At 43.6% G+C, this 22,913-nt stretch overlaps 1 long non-coding RNA gene across 1 annotated transcript in view; it reads left to right on the top strand.

Moving 5' to 3' along the window:
• The first annotated feature begins 7,293 nt into the window (after window positions 1-7,293).
• Window positions 7,294-22,913, top strand: part of LOC148222472 (uncharacterized) — a 30,717-nt gene continuing 15,097 nt past the window's right edge. Inside the window, exon 1 of the long non-coding RNA XR_015806011.1 lies at window positions 7,294-7,485. This is a non-coding gene — a long non-coding RNA (uncharacterized LOC148222472). The remainder of the gene's footprint in view (window positions 7,486-22,913) is intronic.

Here is a 22,913-nt window from a genome sequence, read left to right as displayed (position 1 = left end):
ACCTTTATCTGCCTTTCAGTCTTGCTTGTTAGAGCTGGTCAGCAAAAGGCACTGAGGGGCTACAGGTGGGTGGCATTATCTGCTGGCCCTGATGCCCCTCCCCAGCACTTCTCTATGAGTAGGGGCAGTCCCAGTTGAAGTTGTAGTTTTACCGAGTCAGTATATAAATATAAATATACTAAAGGTCTGAATCTGGAGTGAGTGTAAGCAACAGCTTCAGCCTGTACAAGGTACAAAAGCAAGGCAATGAACTCAGGTACTACATGGTGTCATGGTGAAATGTTTCAGTGAATAATCATCACATTACCTGCAGACATAATGTTATTTTATAATCCTTAGGAATCACACTTGTATATGTGTGCATGCAGAGATAAAACAGGTAAACTCATCTCCTTTTTGGCCAGATTGGAGACATGCTCTGTACATCCGAAGTTAAATAGGAATCTTGCTTATATCATCCAACATGATTTGTCTCCTGACCACTTTATTAAAATTTCAGTGCCTAACTGTTAAAGTGATGAAGCATCAGCACAAGCCCAGCTTTTCTGGTTTAACCTGAAGACTGATAGATATTCTCCCAACACTTGCTGAAAGATTTTATTTTATTAGGTCACATTACAGAACTGTCTTCCTGAAGACTGAAATCATCTCCTTGGTGATAGCATGCTTGACTGACATGATTGCACTCACCAACATCTTGTAGACAGCTGTGAACATTTGCAGTGGTGCCAATTAATCTACAATAGCATCAATGGAGACAGAGAAACAAAGAAGCCGACACAAAAAGCTCTATTGAATAACATAATAAATGAGTGATGCAGGTGTTCTGTGACTGGGTTTAATTTTGTCAGCCTTGCAGAAAGTTAACACTTGAGTCACCTTGGTCAAGGTGTCTCCCAGTCATTGTCTCTTGGCTGCCTCCTCTCCAATGGCAGCACACAGACCAGGCTCTGAGTTCCACTCTCAAGTATAAAGCTTGTACATACAAACACACTATAAATAAATTTTTGTGGTACAACTGGAGGGACATTGGTTTCTAAAATAGCCTTCAACACTCAGATGATATTTAAAGAATTTTTCGTGGCATCAGAAAAGGTGTCATTTCAGATAACCACTAGGAACAGTTGCAATGTCCAATGAAATGAACAGAATCAAAATGATGAGAGCAAAAATCAAAATGATGAGCTAAAACTCACTGAATTTAATGGCATGTGAGCACATGGTAGCTGTTTTGTTGAATGGGGGCCTTGCAATCTTTAGCTTAATGAGTTGCTTTGTAAGCTCTGAGCTAAATGGAGCTTGGAATCTTTAATGGCCAATCTGTGTAAACAGCAGCTACTAAGTAACACTTTAATGCCTTGATGATCTTTTAATTTAATAGACAAATGATGAAGCAATTTTAACCAGCATCATAGCATTAATGCAGCAGGGAATGCATGCTGGAAAGAACAAACAGAATATGTAAGCAAGGATATAAAGAATGAACAGTCTCTGGTATAACTCAGATGCTCAGATGTGCTTTCCAGAAGTGAGATCGCCAACATTTGTCCCAGTTCAGAATGAACTTATTTTAGAAGAATAGTGATAAGGTGGTCCTTGAATCCTGAAGTATACTGGGCTAGGGTTTTAAAGCCATGGTTTCACTCATGCTGAAGGACATAACCTGATTAAAGCACAGTATTGAAAAACCATCTTGGCATGCTCAGAGTGAAAATTGAGATTGTGAAGTCCCAGCCTGGTAATATCACAGCTGTGACAGGAAGGGCTGTGCAAATGAGGGGTAATGGAGCAAGGTCATTATGGTCAGTACAGTCATTTACAACCTGCACCCCTTCTGTCACAACGATTGTGTTAGATGTCAGTCCAGTAATGAAATAAACTCTTTATGAAAAAGATGTGGTTGAAGGCATGATGAAAGCAAGGCTGTGTACTTACAACACATTGCAATGTCTTTAAAGAAGTGCTGAGCATTTCCCTGGAAGTGAACGAGCCAAGAATACACCTAAGGCCTGCATTTAATCTGCTGATGTGCTTGCAGTGTGTAATATAGCAGGCTGCAGGTGCAGGCACTCTCTGAGCCCACGCCTCTGAAACTTGGCCACTGCTCCTTTCCTTTCCAACAACATTACCATTGGATCCTACCAAAGATGCCAGCTGCCTTATAGGGTCACTCAGCCTGTGACAATGCTTCCAATATGTGCTGAGCTCTCCCCAAAGCTCTCCTGTTACCCACTACACACTGAAGCCTCTCAGTTCAATCTGCTCCCTTCCTTCCTACCAGACCTGTATATTCATTACTTGCCTACTTTTCCCCCTTGCCAAATCTTTTCTTCCCTGTCAGACTCTCTGGTGCCTGGCAGTGCTGTTCCATGGGGTTATGCCACACTTGGCTGTCTCCAAAGGTCTGGTCCTTTTCCTTCTGTGTTGTTTCCAAGGCTCACAATCTCTAGGGCTTCTCTGAATAAACAGTGTCTCAAATATATCACCCTTTCCCTGAGCTGAGAGAAACTGAAGAGCTTGGGAGATTCTGATGTACGTTCTGATTAAAACTGAGTTCAGGAAAACGGTGAAGTCTCTGCTGCATATTGCAATTGCATATGCAGTTTTGGGTATGGTCCTGTGTGAACCCTAGGAGTCACTTCCCATTTCCTTTCTGATCAGGTTCTCCCTTTGCCAGGGAACATACATACAGTTTTCTTTAAAAACATAAGTCATATGTCTAACATTACTTCCTTTGAAAAGGAGCTGCAACTTTTGCATGTTTTTGTAGCGCTCCACCATAAAGACATCAGCTTTTGGACTGGCTAATATCTGACATGTATTGTATCGTCACACTGTGGAAAAAAATTGTTCCTTGTGTGTTGGAGGGCAGAAGAAGGATTTTTTTTTCCTTCAGTTACATTTGGAGACAGCATGAGAGAAAAAGGAGCTTGTCCAAAGTGTAAATGTCATGTGTCATTCTTGAGGAGGCAGGAGCAGAGATACCTGAAGAGAAACATTTCATAATCCTCAGAGGGGCTTCTTGAGTGGCTGTTGATGCCACTTGCTCGAGGAGAATATGTGGGATGTGCCAGGACCTTCAATGGACTTGCAGGAGAGACCTGGATGTCAGAAGGAAGTCAAGAGACACAGGGGCAGGGCAAGTGCAGGGCTGAATCAGAGCAGGATTAATCTTTGAATTGGCACTGCAGCTGCCTATGTTACATCCAGAAGCTCCCTGCTTTAATCCATTTTGATTTGTTATAGTTTTAATGCTCTAAGAAATGTTATTATCTTTCAACCTCTCTTCACCTGAAGCTGGTTCCATCCCAAAAACTAAAGCAGGAGGCTGAGGGGCGTCTCTCAATCTGCGGAAAATTTGTCTTCAGGCTTTTGGGCACAGCTCTTCCCTGCTCACCTTTCAGAAAGCCAGCTGCCCTGAAGTGGCTGCTGATGTTGCTCCTGCCTGGCTGAGAGTGCCAGGCAGCTCTTGGTCCCCCAGCTGCAGAATGCTTTGCTTGGGGGAGATGAACTGGCCTGTCCTGAAGCACTGATAGTGGTGAAAAGCTTTAGCTAAGTGGTTCCTCCACTTAGATAAGCTGCTCTTTACTTTTCCTTGAGCATTTTCTTTCCTTTATATGGCTGCTATGTTGGCTTTTATGGGTGCATTAATGAGTCTGCTGTGAAAGTTTGCCAGTTCGTTATTTAAGGGCTCCATCAAGACCAAACAGAATTCTCTCTGAATCCTTCCATCTCTGCAGAATAAGGCCTGACAGAGCCTTGTGCCCCAAGTAAGCTGCACAGGTGTATTTTCCTGTGCTTTAAGCTGGGGATATCAAGTGTTGCGCTGCAGCCTCATCCATGCCTCCTCCTGCACTGCTGGAGATGACACTGCTCTGTGCCAGCAGCTCTTGTGCATCCAGAAGGTAGCATCCCTGCTCTGGAGGTTTCTTATCACTAGCCTGCATTTCCTCACTGTGCTCAGAATGGTTTTATTATATTTCTCCAGCCTAATTTTTTCTTCTTATCGAGTGACAGTCCAGTTGGCAGGGAAGAGGTCAATAACATACACAAGAATGGAGCCAAGTGGTTGGCAGTCCTCTCCTGTCTCATGGATTTATTGAGTCTGGATCTGAAAACTTCACACTGCAAGTTTCCTTTTCACTTTTTTCTTTTTCTTCTTTAAATTCTTGCAGTCACTGAAGCTTTGAATGAGGCAGAGCTCCTCTCTCAACCTTTGCCTCATAGCTCAGAAATGGACCAGCACATCCTGAGACCCAGGATGCTCACGACCCCAGACAGCTTCTGTTTGCCTTTTGGTTCTTCTGTTTAACTCATGTTCTTCCTTTCTTGGGATCTCTCTCTGCTTATCTCCCAGGCTGCTGGCTCTCAGGAGGCATTTCTCTAGGATTAGAGCTGTGTGTCTCACCACTGGCTCCTGCAAGATGCAGTCCCACACTTCATAAATAATCTGATCTGTAATTAGCAAGATTTTCTGTCTCCAGACTTGCAGCTCTAGTCCTGCACACTCCAGTAAATCCCTCCTCATTTCATCTTTACTGAAGCTGAAAACATCATTCACCTCCTCTTTGAGATTGATGTGCTCATGTGACCCCTGGGAGTCAGATCCAGAGAATGGAGCTCTCCTTCTGAAAATAGCAGCTTGCTCACCTTGTTCTTATCTCCTCACGATGAGATAGAAAAAAAATGATGTTTCATCTTTATCTCCCCCAACCCTGTTGCCATTTCTGAACCCAGACTTGCCTCTTACTACAAAGTTTGTGTAAGGCTTTTTATGCAGTTGTCCTGGGAGGCTGAATCTCTGCAGGCTGCTTCTCTTTCCCTCCTGCTTTTTCCTCTTTCCAGCCCCCCTGATGCTGCTCTTTGTTTCCCACCCTAGCCCACGTACTGGGAGGTGGGGGGGTGTCAGGTCTGTTAACCCAAACCAGCCCTTCACCCAGGAAACCATCCACAGATTTGCTTCAGCCACCCTGCAGCCACAGTCTCCTCACCACCTTCCCTACAGCTTTGTTCACCCCTCACATTTTGGGAGCACGGTCTGGATGATGCCATAGTTGTGCAAACACCTTGGAGAGCTGTGCTGTCTGAAGCAAAGGGCAGAGTTGCATGGAAGGAGCATCAGTTCATCCAAAGTCTCCAGTTCTGATGAGCAACATCAACAACTTCCTCTCAACTTTGTTTTTATAATCTCTCCCATATTATTCCACATCTGTATGAATGTGTTATTACTTACATGCATGCCTATGGAAAGATTTGTTTCCTAAAGTTATTCAGTTGCCAAAACTCCTTCCCAAATTTAAGTGCTGCAGCTTAAATTGTTTTGTTATTCTTCAAAGGCTATTTATGAAATTGTATGATAGAAGAAAATTGTGCTCTATGTTCAAAATTCTTTTATAAAACCCTCAGTAAAACATCATTTGGATGCTTTTTAAATTGCTGACAGATTTCAAAGGAACAGCTGTTTATAGACAAATTCCCCACCAGAAAAGCAATGACTGGGGTGTACCACATCACATTTCCTTTGTGAACCCTGGTACTGTCAGGAAAGGTGACTTCAAACCTGAAATTTCAGATGAAAACAGCAGAGGAAGATTAGAAATGTTCAAAATCCAAACTGAACTTGGATGAGAATTTTCCAGGTGATTCTTCCAGCCTCCACAGATGAATGAGACATCTGTGGATTTAGACAAATATTTCCACATGACCTCTCCATTCTATCTGAGAAGTCAATGACACTGGAATACCACCCCTGTAAGTGTCCCTGGGTCCATGACTTGTGTCTGTACAGAACCCAGCACAGCAGAAAGAGAACTTTACCAGCCCATGGCAGAGTTATAAATACACTTATATATTAAAAAAAAAACCCCAACAAAAAACCCCCCATGCAAATAGGACTTAAATTACTTTTACCTGGCCACGAGTACATATAACCACTATGCATAGGCAGAACTAACTCATGGCAGTGGTGATAGGCCAATGCCACAGTTTTATTTTGTCAGAGGCTGTCTAGCCTGTTGATTCCAAGACAGAGAACTGGGTGCTTTCCAGAATTTTTCATGTAGCAGAATTCTCAAAAAGCAGACAAGCACTGCAAGTGAAATACTTGAGAAGACTGGCCAAACCAAAGGCAAAATTAGCAGTCATTTCTTTCTCTGCCATCAGTAGCTGAAGATTTAATTAGGGGATGTTTTAAACATTTTCAAACAAATTAGCAATACTTCATATATCTTTCATAGATGTATACAAGATTTGTAAAGTAAAGCAATATTTTTATGGCTTGGTAAATCATCTTTAGTTAGAAACCTTAGGGTATAACCAGAAATGGTTATATGAGGTCAAACTGCACTGATAAGCATGGCAGAGGTCAGATTCTTATGAAAGAATTGGATTTTCCATGCAAACCCCAGAGATCTTTCGGTTCCTACTGAAACCTGTGTCAGGTAGGGATGCAGGACCTGGCCTTACATTAATACCATCGTGATACTGAGCACCACGGTGTCACTGCTCCACTGCAGTGTCTCCTGAGGTCCACATGTCTCCTGGGATCAGAAGCAGCAGTTTCTCCTACTCCTCACTCTACCCAGGTGGGTTCATCTGTGGTGCTACAGTAGCTAGTTAGAGAGAAAGCACACTTTTATTTTTAATGGTGGTACATAGCCAGGGATTTTTTAGTTTGGAACTTGGTTCTCATTTTCCAGAAGGCCATATGGGATTTTTTTTGCACTCTAAGCAGCTTTATTTAATATGGAAAGTAGAATATCTTTTAAAACAGAAACCAGCTGCGTAGTTTATGGGTATCATCATATGGCTCTGCTTTTTGTTTCCTTACTTAACTGGAGTTTGGGGTTTCCAAGTTGCCAAGCTGCTAACACTAGTAAATGGAGTTTATTAGAGACAGTGTTTGTTGAACAATAACATTTTATATAGTCTGTCACTGTCTAGTACCTTAGATGAGTTACACATTTCTGTTCTCTATTTTTGCCCTGATTTATTTTTTTTTGGCACTTAAAATCCCATTTTCAGCTGTAGACACCAGAGACCAAAATCAAAGATGTGATCTTGCACTTGGTTATGCCTAAAATCTGCAAAGCCATCGCTGACCAAGGATCAGACCTCCAAGGGTTAATCCCACGGTGCCTTCTGACTGAGTTTAGCCAGCAGGAAGGGATTGGATGGCAGATGCAACACCTCCCCAAGAGATCCCTTCCAGGAGAGGGGCCCCTGTGCTCAGCTGTAAAAAAAAGATAAAGTGTCCATTCAAAGGCTGTCCCAGAGCAGGAACACAGACTGGGGTGGGTGTGAGGACTGGGAGAGGCTCAGACCCTCATGCATCCCCTCCCAAAGGCTCAGCCCTTTCCTGGAGCTCTGGGCCATTAGGAGCAAACAACACTTGCAGCCTAAGACGTCTCTGGAAGTTGCTCTCAGAGGGCTGCTTTCATTTGTCTCCTACAGGCACCAAATTCAATCCCAGCTGGATGCACAGAGGTGAGCACAGCTTCTGCTTGGCCCTTTGGTGGCTAAATTGCACATCTAAAGCAGGGGCATCACTCAGCAGAAATGTTAGGGGGCAGATGAAATGAGGGTTTTTCACAGCAGCACCCTTCCCCATTTTTTTTTTTCTCTGTGCTCTGCAAATATTCTGAGCCAGCTCTGGTAGATATCTCTATCTTGTTATCTGCTGCTCTTCCTCTAATCAGAAAAGATTCAGGCACTCCCAACTTTAAACTGCAGGCTTGCTTTTAATAGCAGTTAGAAACTTCAGATATCTTTAGAGCTCTCTTTTACCAGGATTCCCGTGGGTTTTGGAGGAACTGGGTTTTTAAACAGGCACTCTGTGGGTGCAGCACACAGAGAACTGGGGTTACACCAAGTTCCTTCCCTGCTCGAGAATTGTGGCTTCTTTGACTACTGCTAACTCAGCTCTTGAAAAGGTGATTTACCTTCATGGTTCATAAAAATATTTCTGGAGAAATTTCCCTTTTCTTGTCCCCCTTTGGAATCACTACACTGCAACATGTTTTGGATTTAAAAACAAATATGGCCTGGAAAAGAATATCTTTGGATTTCCCCACTCATACCTTCTGCTGTACACAATGGCTTCACTCCCAGCTTTAAATTAGATGAGTGCTATGCTAGCAATATACTTCCCATACAGACTGAGAGCAAGGCATGAAAAGTTCCAGCAAATGGGCTCAGTAGACATTTGCTTGCCAAGTATTAGTCGTTGCTAGAAGGTAATTTTGATTCCCAGAGTTAAGAGGCTGTTGCCAATAGAATTAGTGCTTAATTTTCTTTGAATTACTTTGAAAAATTAGAAAAATTGCTTGCACCTTGAAGAACTTGTGAAATTTGTTAATGGTTATCAGATTTTGCAGTGTATTCATTTAGGTATAAGTGATGCACAACTTCTGTGCAGTGAGCAATGTCAGCTGTCTGAAAGAGCTCTTAGTCCATACCTGTGTGCAGAGGGATAGAGTGTGTCCCTGGCTGCTCCATTGCCTTGGCATATAGCTCTTTTCTAGATGTTCTTTAAATATTTACAGTACACAGGTACAGAATTTGTGGCTGAGGAATCCAGAGCTAGGCACCATAGGGACATAGAACAACAGAACTGTATCTGTCTCAAAGTCAACAGCTTACTTGGTCTTTCTAAAAAAGGTCAGAATAAGATTCCGATCCTTCCAAAAAATGTGTATGTCTAATGCAATGTTGTGATTAGTCCAATGAAGTCCATAAAGACAGTAACCAAGCAAAAGTTGGAACATACGAATGTACTTTTGCAAGTCAGAGGAATGAGGAAAAGCAAATGTATCCCCCTGGGTTTTAGCAATCAGAGAGCACATGTATTAATAATGTGCAATACCCAGTGCAGTGCATGGAAAGCCATAAAAACGTGAGCCATTGGGGATGGGTTCCTATATACAGAATTCCACTGGTCTTAGAGGTATATCCATTGATATCTACACACAAATCAAATGTAACAATAAGAATTGGTTTGGCACAAGCTCCCAGACACTAATGGATAACACAGACCAAAAAATGCTTCTCTTGCCTTTTGTTAGCAATTGAATGCTGTTCCTCACTGGAGACATCCACAGCAGAAACCTACCCTGGGGCTAAACTGGGAGGGTAGCTAGAGCTAACCCATCTTTGTCTACAGAAACCATCTAGACACATAAATGTGTTTTACAGATGTCCAGTGGTAATTTGCTCAGCCCAGAAGAATACACTTAATAGCACAAAGAGGGGTGCTGGGTTTAATGCACAGCCAGGGAGCTGCTTCTCACCACCACCTGCAGCTAGAGCAGACACTGGAGAGTGTTTTACAGCTGAGCAGCCTAATCCTCTCCTGCTGGCACGCAGTGGTGCAAGCCCATCTCTGCTCTGGAGTCAGGCTTTGGCCAGCACGAAGAGCTGATGCTGCCTTTGGTCCTGGGGTGCAAGCGCTGCTGCCAGAGCTTCAGCCTTGTGTTCCACTTTTGGAGCAAATGGAGCCTGGACTAGCATGCCTTAGGCAGAGAAAAGGGCAAAATTTTAGCTAGAACTCCACCAGGAACCAGGCACACAGAAATGTCCTGTCCCACATGTCTCTCTCCCAGCGCAGCTCTAGATGACAGACAAGTTTGAGTCTTGCTCTCCTTCCAGCACAGGCATTTGTGTCCTGTCAGAATCTGGCACTAGGGTTGGAAAGGGAAATTACTACTCCTTTCCTGAAAGTCAATTACTGCTGTTTCAATCCCAGATAAACTGGAGAAAAGCTGCCAAGAAGTTCCAAATACATCCAAGGCCAAGTTTCTACAGGTGTCCACACAGTTACAGTGAACTCTGAGCTGCCACACCACGCATAGAGTGGAGGAACACATGCACCAGTGAGAGGAGTAAAACAAAGTAGTATTAAGGAAGCTATTAAATCCATGTCCATTTCCTAAAAACATGGAATGTAATTAGTGAAAACATCCTTGATATTGGTTATGCAAAAGAAGTATTTCAGATACATGCTGAGCAGTTGGATGAGTGTCTTCCTTCCCCTCTGTTTTTGGAGTGATTTAAAACATCCTTCTGGTAAAAGATCCTGTGTTTGGAGTGGGAAGAAGTACTTATTGGAAGATTAAAGGAATCTAAGCTTGCCAAAGCTAGCAAATGGACTCAAAGCTCAGCTACTCCTTGTGGAAGGAGAGATCAGACTTTGGTTAGCAGAGCTGGTATCAACTTCGTGACTTCATGACAGCAACAGCAAAGAGGCTCCAGGTTCTGCCTGGTAAAGGAACTGATGCACAAACCCACCCTTTGCCAGCTAAGCCAAAGTCCTGGGGCCTCTGCAGGAAGGAGATTAACAACCAATAATTCAGAAAGGGAAAAGGAACTGTTCAATTGCCAAAATTTGTTCTGCCAGAGTATGACCCTGCTCTCGCCCACACAGGCACCTTCCATTGTCCCCAGTGAGGCATGGCCCTTGCTCACAGTCCCAGGGTGATACACCAGTGATGTGTCCCCTTCATGGCTCTAAGAATATCCCAGCATTGGTAATTTCTATTTCCTCCTCCCATGTCTATTCAAAGCATCAATGGGTGAGGTTTTGTTCCCTTATATTGTCTCAGAACAATATGCTAGAAACTATTAACTGCTTTCTAGCCTGAAGAATTTTTTTTTTTTGCATCCCATCTAATACTCTGAACTTTCTTTTATCTTTGTAGTAATCATTTTGTTATCAATCTGTGCAGCAATATGGTGGGAGATTTCAAATGTTAGGGATTTCTCCTTCTGTATTGTATTTGCAATAATCCTTCCCTTTTTATTTTCCATGGTAACAATATTTTAATTTTAAACAATTTTGGTTTTTAATGTAGTGCATGCCTCATCTTGATAAAAAGGTGATACAAGCAATGCAACCTTGGTCACTATTAGTCTTTCATAACAGTCTGGCATTTAGGATCAACCAATTTTCTTCAAGAAAAAAATCAAGAGAATGAACAAAATGTATAAAGGATTTTTCTATTTAACTTTTTGGATTTAGAGCCTTGAAGGTCATGTTTAAACCCTGAATTAAGCCAACTATGAAGATCAAAAATTGTGTATTGAAAAATAGATGCAGAGATTTCTAAGCAAGTATGAACACTTTAAGAAGCTTGAAGTTATGAGCAGTACAGTAATAAAGTGGCATGTTAAGAATACTGTTCCAATAACATTGCAAGAGTCATTAATTTATACTGGAGTTTATTTCATGCTTACTTGAAAAGGTTCAGTGACAGAGCACCTATAGCTATGCATATCTGAAAGGGCTGAAGAAGTTTCTCTAAGAAACTTTTCTACAGGAGTTTCTCCTGTATAGATGTTACCAGGATAAATAAATCTGATTTATTCCACTGTGTGTGGAACAGGGACGTGAGGCTGAGGTGAATAAAGATATTTGAGCAATTAGGGGGTTTCTGTCTGAATGCACCTCTCAATTACCTACAAAACTCAGTGCTCCAGGCAGTAGCTGTGGGTGCTGGAAAGCTTGAGCAGTCTAGCAGGAAACTGCTGTAAATGCCTTACAGAATGATGCCATGAAAGCACCATTAAAGTGTGAGAGAGAATATTAGAATATTTGAATATCTTTCGCTGAAGTTGGTGTTTACCCTGCTGCTCAGCCTGGTAGAGTGCTGTATTTAGGAGAGGCTGGGACTCTGCCAGGGGATCCCCTACACTGCAAAATGTCAGCTCATCAAAAGACTTTGTCAGGATGTATGGATGTGAGGAGACTTTCATCAGGAAAGGTTTCCTCAGCAAAGGCCGGGACACAGTCACTGTGGTGTAAGGAACTGAGCACCTCCTAGGAACGTGACAATCAAATTCAAGAGTCCGGGTGGTGACTCAGAGCAAGAGGCAACTCCCAAAGCCCACGCAACTGGCCTTGCCCTCAGGCTCTCTGTTACTCCCCATTAGGCTTTTAAAATCTTTTTTCCTACAGAAGCTTTTGGGAGGCCTAGTGTTGATGCAGAACAGAACAACCTCTGAAATCTAAAAGATCTTCGGGCATGAGAAGCGTTTCTCTCCCAGCTCTTTTTCCTGAAGTCATTGATTCAACAAGAATTGGAGATTTCTGAGGGTGCAAAGAGCATCATTGCTGAATCCCCTCTTCACAATTTGTTTGAGAACATCGATCAATGCCAGTATCCCAAGCAGAGCAAAGCACAGATTATTTTATCTTCCAGTTTAGTCTGCCTATAGGATCGACCCAGAATTTCCCAGAAAATGCTGCTTGTTGCCACCAGCCATCCCATCAACAGGGGGGCCTGTCAGTCTGCACATTTGCAGCCCCTCACAGGGTGCTCTCAGCAGCTCAGAGCTTGGCACAGGGACCAGGGAGCCTCTCCCTGTATCTTGGCACGGACAGCTGGGAGCACTCCTGACATGCCTGGCTCCTTCCCCATGGATCAGGGCATGACCAGACCTCGCAGCCATAGAAGGAGACAGGCGTGGGGAAGGCAGGAGAAGTCTTGTTCCACAGCAGAGGGGAATAAAACAACTTTGTAATTCACTCAAATCTCTTCAGAAGGCTGTATTCAGATTCAGATGATTTTCCTTGGCACAAAACCAGCATCAGACCCTGTAATTTCTCACCTGTTGAAGAAATCTTGGAAGGGTAAGGTGTACCCCAGAAATGGATTCAGGTGTTTGCAGCTTTGCCGTTTTTCACTTGATTTTCCACTTGAAGCTCAATCATAAAATAGCATTCACAAGAAATGTGCCTTTCCAGCTGCAGTGACTGGAGGTATGTGATGTATAGACCTGTAAAGACATCTTGGACCTGCAGGTTGCCACGGGAGCTGAAGGTACAGAGTACCCACGGCTTTCCCTTGGTTTTAATGAAGGCCATGGTTGTTTTGGAAAGCTCAGTCCTGGGACAAAAGATATATTCACTTTGTTGATTGATTTTCCCCAGACAGCATGCTCTCAAGTGGATTCGGAGCTCTAGAAGGGTTTATCCATTTTCAGAGGGTGTTTCAGCTCAAGTCCTTGGCTGCATTCGTGCTTCATCAGCATGTGCAATAGCAGCACTCAGAGACATGATTGACTGAGCTTTCCACTGGCTGACTCCCACACAGACAGCATGTATCAGTCTCTGAGCGGGTATTAGCTCAGATACTCAAACCTTGTGCTTACTACCCAAATCTGGTGTTTTGTTACCATTTGAGTGCTATTTCTGGATGATATTTAGCTTTATGCTGCTGTACTTGCTCCAGCTCAACTCTTACCCCCTACACTTATAAACTGCTGAGATTTTCTCCAGCCTGGTTCTCAGGCCAGAGGGTCAGCAGCACCAAACCAGCCCTGGAGGGACACAGCCTCCTTCCACTTCTCTCACCCTGTGCCTGCTTCCACGCCATGGGGAGGGAATCACATGCTTTGTGTCTTCTGCACTGAATTATTTGTGCAGATTGATAAAACCCAGCCTCAGCTGGGACCAGGGCTGTCTGATGTCTGCACACAGCAAGGGCAGAGCACCCATGGCTGCATCCTTCCCTTCATCCACACAGCATTTCACAGCAAAAGCAAATCCAAGCACCTTGTGGCCACTGTGCTGATGGATACGTCCCTGCTTTGCCCAGCTCACCTTACACATAGTCATGAAAGCTCCCTTAATAAGCAAGTTTTTATTTCTGGAAAAGCTACAAGAATGTTTTGTTGTTTTTTTTCCCCAACAATCAAAAGAGGCATCTCCTTTAAAAACCACAAAAACTTCCTCGGTAACTCCCTGAGTCCTACATCAATTTTATTGCATTCTTCCTGGCAGGGGCAAGGAATGAAAATGGGTGATGGCAAGATATCTGCATGTTTTCGCCTCACTGCTTTTGATGACTCAGAAATTTGAGAAGAACAACAAGAAGCAGCAGACAGCATAACCTAACCAATCATGCTGGAATCTAACTGTATGGCTTGCACAGAACATTTCCAAGGCAGGCTATCATTCTTACTGTTTATGTTGCATCACAGAACAGCTGGAAAAATTGTAAACTCCTCAGTTTTGCTAAGTGTATAGAAAGTTAGTTGTTCCACTAAAGAACATTACACAGAGTCACAGACTTTCTTTTTTTAAGGTTCCAAAAAAAAAAAAAAAAAAGAAAAAGAAAGAAAGCGGGGGAGGAAACCTTTTTTTTTTTTTTTTTGGTTGAGGTTGCTGCAAAGGTACAGACTTGTTTAAAGAAAAAAAAGAAAAAGAAATGCTGATGACTGCTAAATCTAATTGCCAAAAATGTGCTTTCTGTTAATAAAGCCCTAATGAGGTAAGTAGGGAAAAGGACAGTGTCTTATTTCTTGCTCATGAAAAAAAGAGAGAGGAAAAAAAGCAATAAACAGGGTACTGATTCTGTGGGGTTCAGATAATGGAATGACTTCCTGGTCAAAGCTTTAGAGCCATCAGTACTGCACTATGAGCCTTCCCATTTTTGTTAAGGAAATAAATTTACTTGCAAATAACAGAAGTGAGGTATTACCCAGACTCCAGTGAGAGCACAACACATACACAAATGCTTTCCCAAAACTGCTGAGTGCCTCCTGATGTGTTAGGGGCGTGAAGGGAGGAAAGCAATGAAAATGCAGGTGAGGGACAGCCACATTTTCTCATTTCCTGGCCACAGTCTATTCCCAGCAGCTCCAGTGAAATATGTTACCTCCTCTCTTGTGAGACTAATGCAGCCACAACAGAAATCAAAAGGCACCTGGACTAGACAGCAAATCCTAAATCTTTATAGAGCCAAGGAATTCCCATGGGGAAGTAGGTTGGAGCCTTCCACTTAGCATTTACAGTACTTGTGTCACATCCCAGCACCAGGGGGGAGAAATTCTGCTGAAGGTGTTTGTAGGTAGTTCCATGGCTCTGAAGGCCCTGTTAATTTTTAAGAGCCAACAAAGGGCAAAGTGTTTTGGAGAGGTGGGAGCAGAGGTTGCTTAAGGCAAGTGGGGATAAGAGAGTAGAAAGTAGTAGGTCTACTTTGGTGGCTGTTAGAAGCTGTGCTAGATGGCAAATGCAGCAATAAATATCACATCGTGCCTTAACTCCAACAGCCCAGAGACTGCCCAGGGCTCAATATCCATTGCAGGTTTGTACACTGCAAGGATGACCTTCTGCCTGCAAGTATTTTTGCCCCCGAGTGGCCCAAAACACACCTGCAGAGCCAGGAGGCAAGGAGAGTCCTCACCGCAGACCCACCCTGCTTTCACCAGCACTTGGGCACTTTAAACAGCTTTTAAGTGGCATATTGTTGTCTCTGGATATGGCTGGAGAAAGAAATGCCAGTTCTAGACCCCTCAAGCCACATTCCAACCATCCACATCCCTTCCTCACCAAGCTGCCCTCACTTCGTCCGTGCCTAGTAAACTGGAGCTTGGTATTTTGTTTCAATGCCATTCCTAGAATTAGGAGCTGAAACTAGCCCAGGTCTTTAAATATTTTTTTTACAATTACTCAAATAAGTGCTTTTAAAGCAGTTTACTAGGGTGGCTTCAGATTTCGTTACTTATTCCTACTTTTCTTTTGGCATTCACCAGCATTTGTGGGATGTGTGTGTCTGAGCTCCTGCTTGGGGATTTGACCCCATAAAGCAGGGCAGAAGGACAGATTTGCCTTATGTTTTTGTAACAGGCAAGAAGAAGAATTGCTAACAACAGAGCAGACAAGCTCCAGGGTCTGAGCCTGGCAGATCCTGGAGGAAGAATGGGAGGAAGAGGAGATGGGAGGAAGGTTTCCCCCAGACCAGCCACTCACCCTCTGTACTGCTGGCTGTAAGGAATACAGGGGACAGGAAATGCTGACAAGAGAATAAGCAGCTAGATATAAATTAATCCTGGAACTATCTCAAGTCCTGTACTGTTCATAATTACCAATCATTTTCCTGGGCCAAACATTTGCTCCTTTAGCAGTCCCTAATCCATTACCTGCCATGTAATGCCTTGCTGTAATTTCCTCATCTGTGCTGCAATGTTCCACCATGCTTTGATGTTCTGGAAGGACCAGGGAGGCGCTGAAGTTTGGGATTAGCAAACATCCTCAGGCATGATGTAGGATCTCCAGCAGCAGCACATGTTCCAGCATCTGAATCTAATAATGACATTTCAGAATTTGGCAAAGCCAGGGAGGAGATTCCTTGCTCTTTCAGGTGTCAGTGCCTGGGTTGGGAGAACTGTTTGAAGCCAGGGCAGGCTGGAAATATTTGTTGTGTCAGCTACAGCTGCTCTGCTAAAGGGGCATCCCACATCCTGCTGTCCAGGCATCCCTATCCTAAGGGCAAATCCTTAATAAAATCCATTCTGGGGAGAAAGCCATTGACCCTGAGCAGTGCTGCCCCAAAGAGGTGTGTGTCTGCATGCCTTTTGTGTTTTGGGGCCTTTTTTTTTAAACACTGCTCATGAAATAATGAAATGTATATAATTTCCAAACAGTGGTTTGGAAACAGCTCCCCAGTTAGGGGCTGAGGAGCAGTGCTTGCAGCACGATGAGCTTTGGGATTCTGCTGCTCCCCACTGACGTGTTTGCAATCCTGTCAATGCCCAGGCATACCTGCAATAGTTACAGCAGGAGAAGAGTCCTGTTTGCCTAAATATAATCTGAACAACGGTATCTAAAACATGGAAAAAGACAAATTGCACAAATCCTTTAACCAGATAATTCAGCATCCCTTGCATTATAAGAAGATCCTCAAGATCCACCATATTAATCATAAATGTGAGTAATTCTGTCTGAGTAGAGAAGGTGCCTTTGCTAAGCTCAGGCTGAAATTGAATATGTGTTGCCTCAGACCAGGGTAATGTCTGTTTATAAGGCTCAGATGGAGGAGAGGTAAGCAGCTCTCCAATTTTTGGATAAACAGCTGCAACACAAACACAAGAAAAACCAGTTTTGTTTTGCTTTTGACTGATTTGTATTTGCTGAGAGCGTGGGGTTTGTTCCTGTTGTTGCAGCTGGAAATTTCAAGGCGACTGCAAGGTAAAAACTGAAATTGTACAAGCAATTAGTCCATGGTAATGTCTAATCACTGTTGGCATCTTAAAAAAAAAAAAGTGAAACAGCAGGGATGTTTAACTTTGAAAACCAACTACTGCACAGATGCAAGAACTATGTTTATTGAGGAAGTTTTCCTTGGCGTATCAATGTGAATTTTAAAAAATTGGCTCTAAATATGCCAACATAAAGACCACAGAGCTATGGAAAGAAGTGTTATTTTTCATCACATGAACATTTGACTGTAATTCCTAGGAACCTCATTCACACAAATCAAATAGTTTCTAAGGGCAAGTCTCCACCAGGTCAGTTAAAATTATTTATTTTCAGCTGTCCTTAGTATGCCTGGAGTTCATGCTCTTCTTTAAGAACAATAAGTGCCAGTGGGATCCTGCATCCTTTGCACAGGCTCTGTGTGTGAGCAGGGGCCACCCCAGCAGGAGAGGTCACAATCCAGCAATGTGTGCTGGACCCAGCAGCACACAGGAGCCTTAAGGAGATGTGTGTGCCAACACCTACAGTGAGAAGCTGAAATGCATTAAAAATAACCCCAAGAGTCATGTCTGGAGTGTTCAGCTTGCTGGGAGGCCCCCAGCCAGGGGGCTGGGGACTGTCTTGCCTGCCTAGCCCTGATGAGCTGGGTAGAAAGAAACACCCATTTCCTTTCACACATTTGGTGCTTCATCACTGATGTGCCATCTCCTACTGAGCACTGGGGTTGGTGCCAACCTCAGCACATGAAAGAGCTCTCCTTGATGCATGAGTAGGGTCCTGCTGTTATTGCTTGCAAAATTATGGTATTTTGCTCTCTCCAGAGGTGCATCCCAGAAATATGTTCTGGGATACAGAGGTGTAGCAGCTTATTCCACATTTCTCAAAATTTGCTGCTAGCTGGACTGATGGAAAGCATCAAAAGAAATTGTGATTTTGTAATTGCACACCCAGAAAACCATGCATTAGTATCCAGAGGGTACATCACACACAAGCAAAGCACAAGGGACATCTGTGCCCTCATGGTGGTGGCACATGAACCAGCTTTGAGAAGAGAGGCCTGACAGTCCTTCCTACTCCTGATCCAGCACTATACCTGCACTGATGTGTGTCACACCATGTTACTTTCCCCAGCCTGCTAAGTCTATTCTCACCTTTTTTCCTTTTTAAGCCCTTCCTGTATTGATTTAAACCAGTGCAGGCTAATGAAAGTGGTGGGGGTATAACAACATGTGTCTGCACCAGCTGCCAGACCCATATTTTCAGATGAAGAAAGAAAGAATGGCAAAGACAGCCAACTAAAATTATATTAGGAAATAGAAGAGCAGCTAAATACACTGTAATAAAAGTGTAATAATTAATATGGTGTAATAATAATTAGGAATAGGTAACCTCTTGTCCACTTAATGTTTGCCCTGAGCACTGTCAGGAGGGGAGCACTGTGCTGCATGGCCAGGAGCAGTTTAAAGAGCCAGCTTTGGTCTGAGAGGGTAACAAACCATCCATGCCAAGGAGAGCCAGGACAAACCCACACTGACAGCAGGGAAACACCCAGTACAGCTCACCTCAAGTTCACTTCCTTCCTCTCCCTCCCCAGGAGTGACCATGCTGGTGCTCAGAGGATGCTGGACTCCCTGTGGGACACCACAGGCAGGATGAGAGGATGGCAGCTCTGCAGCCCATGCTGCCTCCCAGAAGCCTGCTCAGCCAACAGAGGCTGAACTGTGGGTGTTTCTAAGGAGCTTCATGCAGCCAGATCGTGCCCCTAATGCTCCACCCCACACGGGTGAGCTGTGGGTGTCTCCCCTGCAGTAATTTATACTTTTTGGGCAGGTGTGACATCTCAGTAATTGGGTTCAGGTTGGATGGGAATCTGTAGGGAGCAGCCTAGACAAAGTTAGTCTCTCCTAGAGAATGAACAAGGCCCTATCTCAGTGTCACTGATCCCGGGGAGGAGCTGCTTCCAAATGTGCTTTTGGAGCCCATCCAGATCCCCTGGATGCAAGAGATGCATAGGGACAAGGAGCTGCCCCTCCCTCCTGTGCCCCGGCAGAAGTGTTGGTCACACTCACACTTCCCAGCCTCTGCAGCACATGCAGGTGGATATTGGCTTGTATATCCACTCATGAACCCAATGCACATCCCAGGGGAGAAGTATGAGCTGTGCAAAATATTCCCAGGTGGGAACTGGCCAGGCACTGGGACATCATCTGCTCCCAGAGCAAGCAAGTGGTCAAGTAAGTGGGTGGGTGAGATCCATCCAGTCACTAGCAGTCTGGGTTAAAAAAATAAGAAGTGCCTGGATTGTCACAGATTGCTTCCTCATAGTCAAAATGGGTCATTTCTTGAGCTTATTACAAAATTTAATTAAAATAGTTTTAAACTTTTTTTTTTTTTCATTTTACAGCTCCCATTTCTGCCTTCTGGGATTTTATTGGCTTAGCTCTCTTTTTTTATTATTTTCATTACATATTTCTGTCCTTCTCCATCAACTATCACATTTTTTTTTACGACACAATAAAGCTGAAAGTGGGCTTTGACCCATGTATGTCATGCCTTTGTTAGCAAAATAAAACTGGAAAAGCATCTTTCAAAGAGATTGTATAAAGGGCCACTATGTATATAGTACTAACTTCCTTTAATCCACAGCAGAGCACTTTTTCAAAGCCAAGAAAAGGAGATGCAGACTTCAGTACTTTTTAGCATAATTCCCCAGCATCACAAAAATCACAGAAGAAAATGCCAAAATCCCCTGCAAACCCCAGCCTGAAAACATGCAAAGGTAAATCTGACGGTTCGACAAATCTGATGGGGTTTTGCTGAGCAAGTCAAACGTGCAGGCTCAAGGTTGGCTGAGCATCAGTATTATGTTCCAGTCTACCTCTGCTGTCATGTATTTAATCTCCAGTAATTAAACTTCTAAATGAATTCATTTCACAAGAGCCACGGTGCATGGAGTGAATCGGCGAGTAAATTTTCGTAACCTCGGAACCACCTCTGGATCAGGGTGGAGCTCTCCGTGTGCAGCAGCCTAGGGAGCAGATAGAGATGTAACTGTCAGAATAAGGGCAAAACTAAAAGAAAGACTACAAAGAACTCCCTTGGCTCAAGGTTTTCAAGTTCTTTCCTGTTACTAAAAAAATATTTTTAGAACACACACAAGAGCATTTGTTTTGCTGCAGCCCCTGGTTAAAAAAAGGTAAAAAAATGTAAGGAAGCTGATTAGAAACTTCAGATTAGAGGTAAAACAAATCACTGATAACATCTGGGTACAAAGTGAGAATTCACAGCATGGTAGGCATGGAACTCCTGACACATGGATTGTTTGCTTTGGTGAGATGAAATGAGTTATTCCATGGTCAAACTCAATGCAGACAGGTAGGGGCAGAGACTCTGTGTCATACATCTTTAGAAAAAAGAGGCCTTGCATGTCTTGGTCTTTTGAAGACTCAGAGCTGTAGGCAGGCTCTGGAGCAGAAAGGGTAATGCTTCCACCAGTGGTACAGAATGGCAAACCCAAAAATTTCCCCTCAAATGTCCAGGAAATCAGCATCATGTGACAAGCAAGGCCACGTAGTGCTAATGCCTTATGCTTCAATTTTTATCCATTCCATATGTTCCTTTCTTGAAACTTAGAAACTCAGTTATCATTTATCAGCATTTTCATATTTCACTTCTGGACACTGCTACCCATGAATTATCCATCCTTTTCATCTTGCTGAAGAGTTGAACTCTTTGAACTGTGTTCTGCAGCTCTGGTTCAGTTTTACCATTCATTCATCAGCATGAAGTTAAACAATTACTAAACAACTTGGGTAGCTGGCAAGCACCGAGGAAGCAGGATCCATTTCTGCCCTGCGGGGGAAGAAAGACTCCATAAAATAGCATGGCCTTTGTCTTGCATCGCATAGGTGATGCTATTGATGTGAAGGTTCCATCACGTTGTGTGCCAAACCACTTGGGCTAGTTTCAGGTTGCAGCTGCCCCCGGGGTGTTTGCTCTCAGTCTGTCAGACAACCAGATCTGCTCTCTGCCCACTCCCAGCCCGGACAGCGCTGACTCAGCTCCCCAGCCTTGGCAAGCTGGAGGAGAAAGTGAAGTTGCACTCCCTGCCTAGTTATGGCCATTTTATCAATGATCACTCCTCTTAACGCTGTGGAGCACATGGCAAAACAATGAGCAAATGGCAAGTTTTCCTGAGGTGAGCAGAAAGCAGTGAAGTGACTGTAAAACACAGCACACAGACACAGAGTCAATACATTGTACTTACAGCTGCAGCAGTGCTTTAATTCATGGCCACAGAACCGCTGGTTACCTTGCTGCAAGGAAAAGGACTCTGAGATGCAGCTCTGCTTCCCACACATCAGGAGCATCAAGATTCTGATCTGGGTCATGTGCTACTATGTGCTACTATTTTGTTTTTAGAATTATCTCAACATTTCCCACTCGGAAACAGGGTACAAATAAGAGTGATCTTAGCTTTGCTTTGGAGACCTTTATGTTCCTTCCCCACTCCCGTTTATTTTACATTATAATTCATATTTCTGGCTTTTTTTGCACTGTGCTGACACGAAATAACAAGAGGGTTTTTTTTGATACCTAGTGGAATGACTATAGCAAACTACAGCATTAACAGTTATGGTTGAACTCAGCGATCTTAGAGGTCTGTTCCAACCTTAATGATTCTATGATTCTATTCTGTGACTACTGCTGGATGACTTGGACTGAGCCAGAACACCAGAAATTGAGTGTGAAAAGGGGCCAGTCTGCCAACAGCCCCTCCACAGGCACGGCTGAGGAGGCAGGGCTCAGAAAGCAGGATTTGAGATCTGGCCTGAGGATGCTGTCCAGACCTTGTGCTTTGGAGGAGATGGGAACAGGGTCTGCTGGGAAGAGTTTAGGATTTTGTTGATTTAACCCTCTCAAGCTGTTTAAAAATAACATTTCCTGTGCTTAAAACATATCTCTGCTATTCCTGTGTCCCATGGTTTTTTTATCACTCTTTTTTTCTTTTCTTTTTTTTTTTTTTCCCTGGTTAATGAGCTCCCACAAAATGCCTGGAGGCATGTAACTACTCTAGCATGAAGTTTTAAGGAACAGGACCTTGGGGCCCTTCTGCCCAGGAAAAAGGCCAAATATAGGATTTTACCTTAAAGGGTACCCAGAGGATCCAGAGATGGTAACAGCATCACTTAGCAGACTGGGTTTCTCCAGCAAAAGCTGCTGGAGAATCTGGGCAATGCTGGAGAAAATCAGCTTGTCAGATGAGAAACTGTTCTTGGGGTATTCATGTCACATGTCACATAGAGTAGGGCAACAAATTCTGCAAAGGTTTTATTATAGCACACTGAGTCTGGAAATTTAAAAGGTCATAAGGAAAATGCCTTAATTTTTCAGGCCATTGCTGAAGGACTTAATCAAAATTCTTTGCAAAAAGCCTGAAAGCACCAAGAAAATCCATCACCTGAGCTCTTTGAGCTGGGCTTATTAATCATCAAAATCAAAACACTCTTTTTAATTTAAAAAACAACACATGCAAGTACTCATCTCAGTGCAAAGAGGCTCAGGTTCAAGTCCTTTTTCTGCTCATTACAGTGTTTTATTTTTTTAAAATTTTTTCCTCCCTCCTGCTGGAATTGCTTAATTTGTATAAAAAGTGAAGCATTCATCAGGTCAGAGCTCCTGCCAGTGTGATCTGGTTGTTGGGGGGGCAGCTGGGAACGCCCCTGCAGGTTTCCAAACCAGGCTCCTTTTATTCCAGGGGAGTGTCAGGGCTCTGAGAGCTCCTCTGCAGTGTCACCCCCCACCGCTCACTGCCTGTCTGAGCCAAAAATCTGTCCCCAGGAGTCCCTTCCCCTCCCAGCCCTGCCGAGCCCGGCACGTTCCTGTCGCTCTGCATTGAGCAATGAGGAGCTGAGGCTTCTCACCAGCTCCAGGCGAA

This window comes from Sturnus vulgaris, chromosome 11, assembly GCF_052056855.1.
Source record: "Sturnus vulgaris isolate bStuVul1 chromosome 11, bStuVul1.hap1, whole genome shotgun sequence".
NCBI lineage: Eukaryota > Metazoa > Chordata > Aves > Passeriformes > Sturnidae > Sturnus > Sturnus vulgaris.
This window is presented reverse-complemented; position numbering and strand designations above follow the sequence as displayed.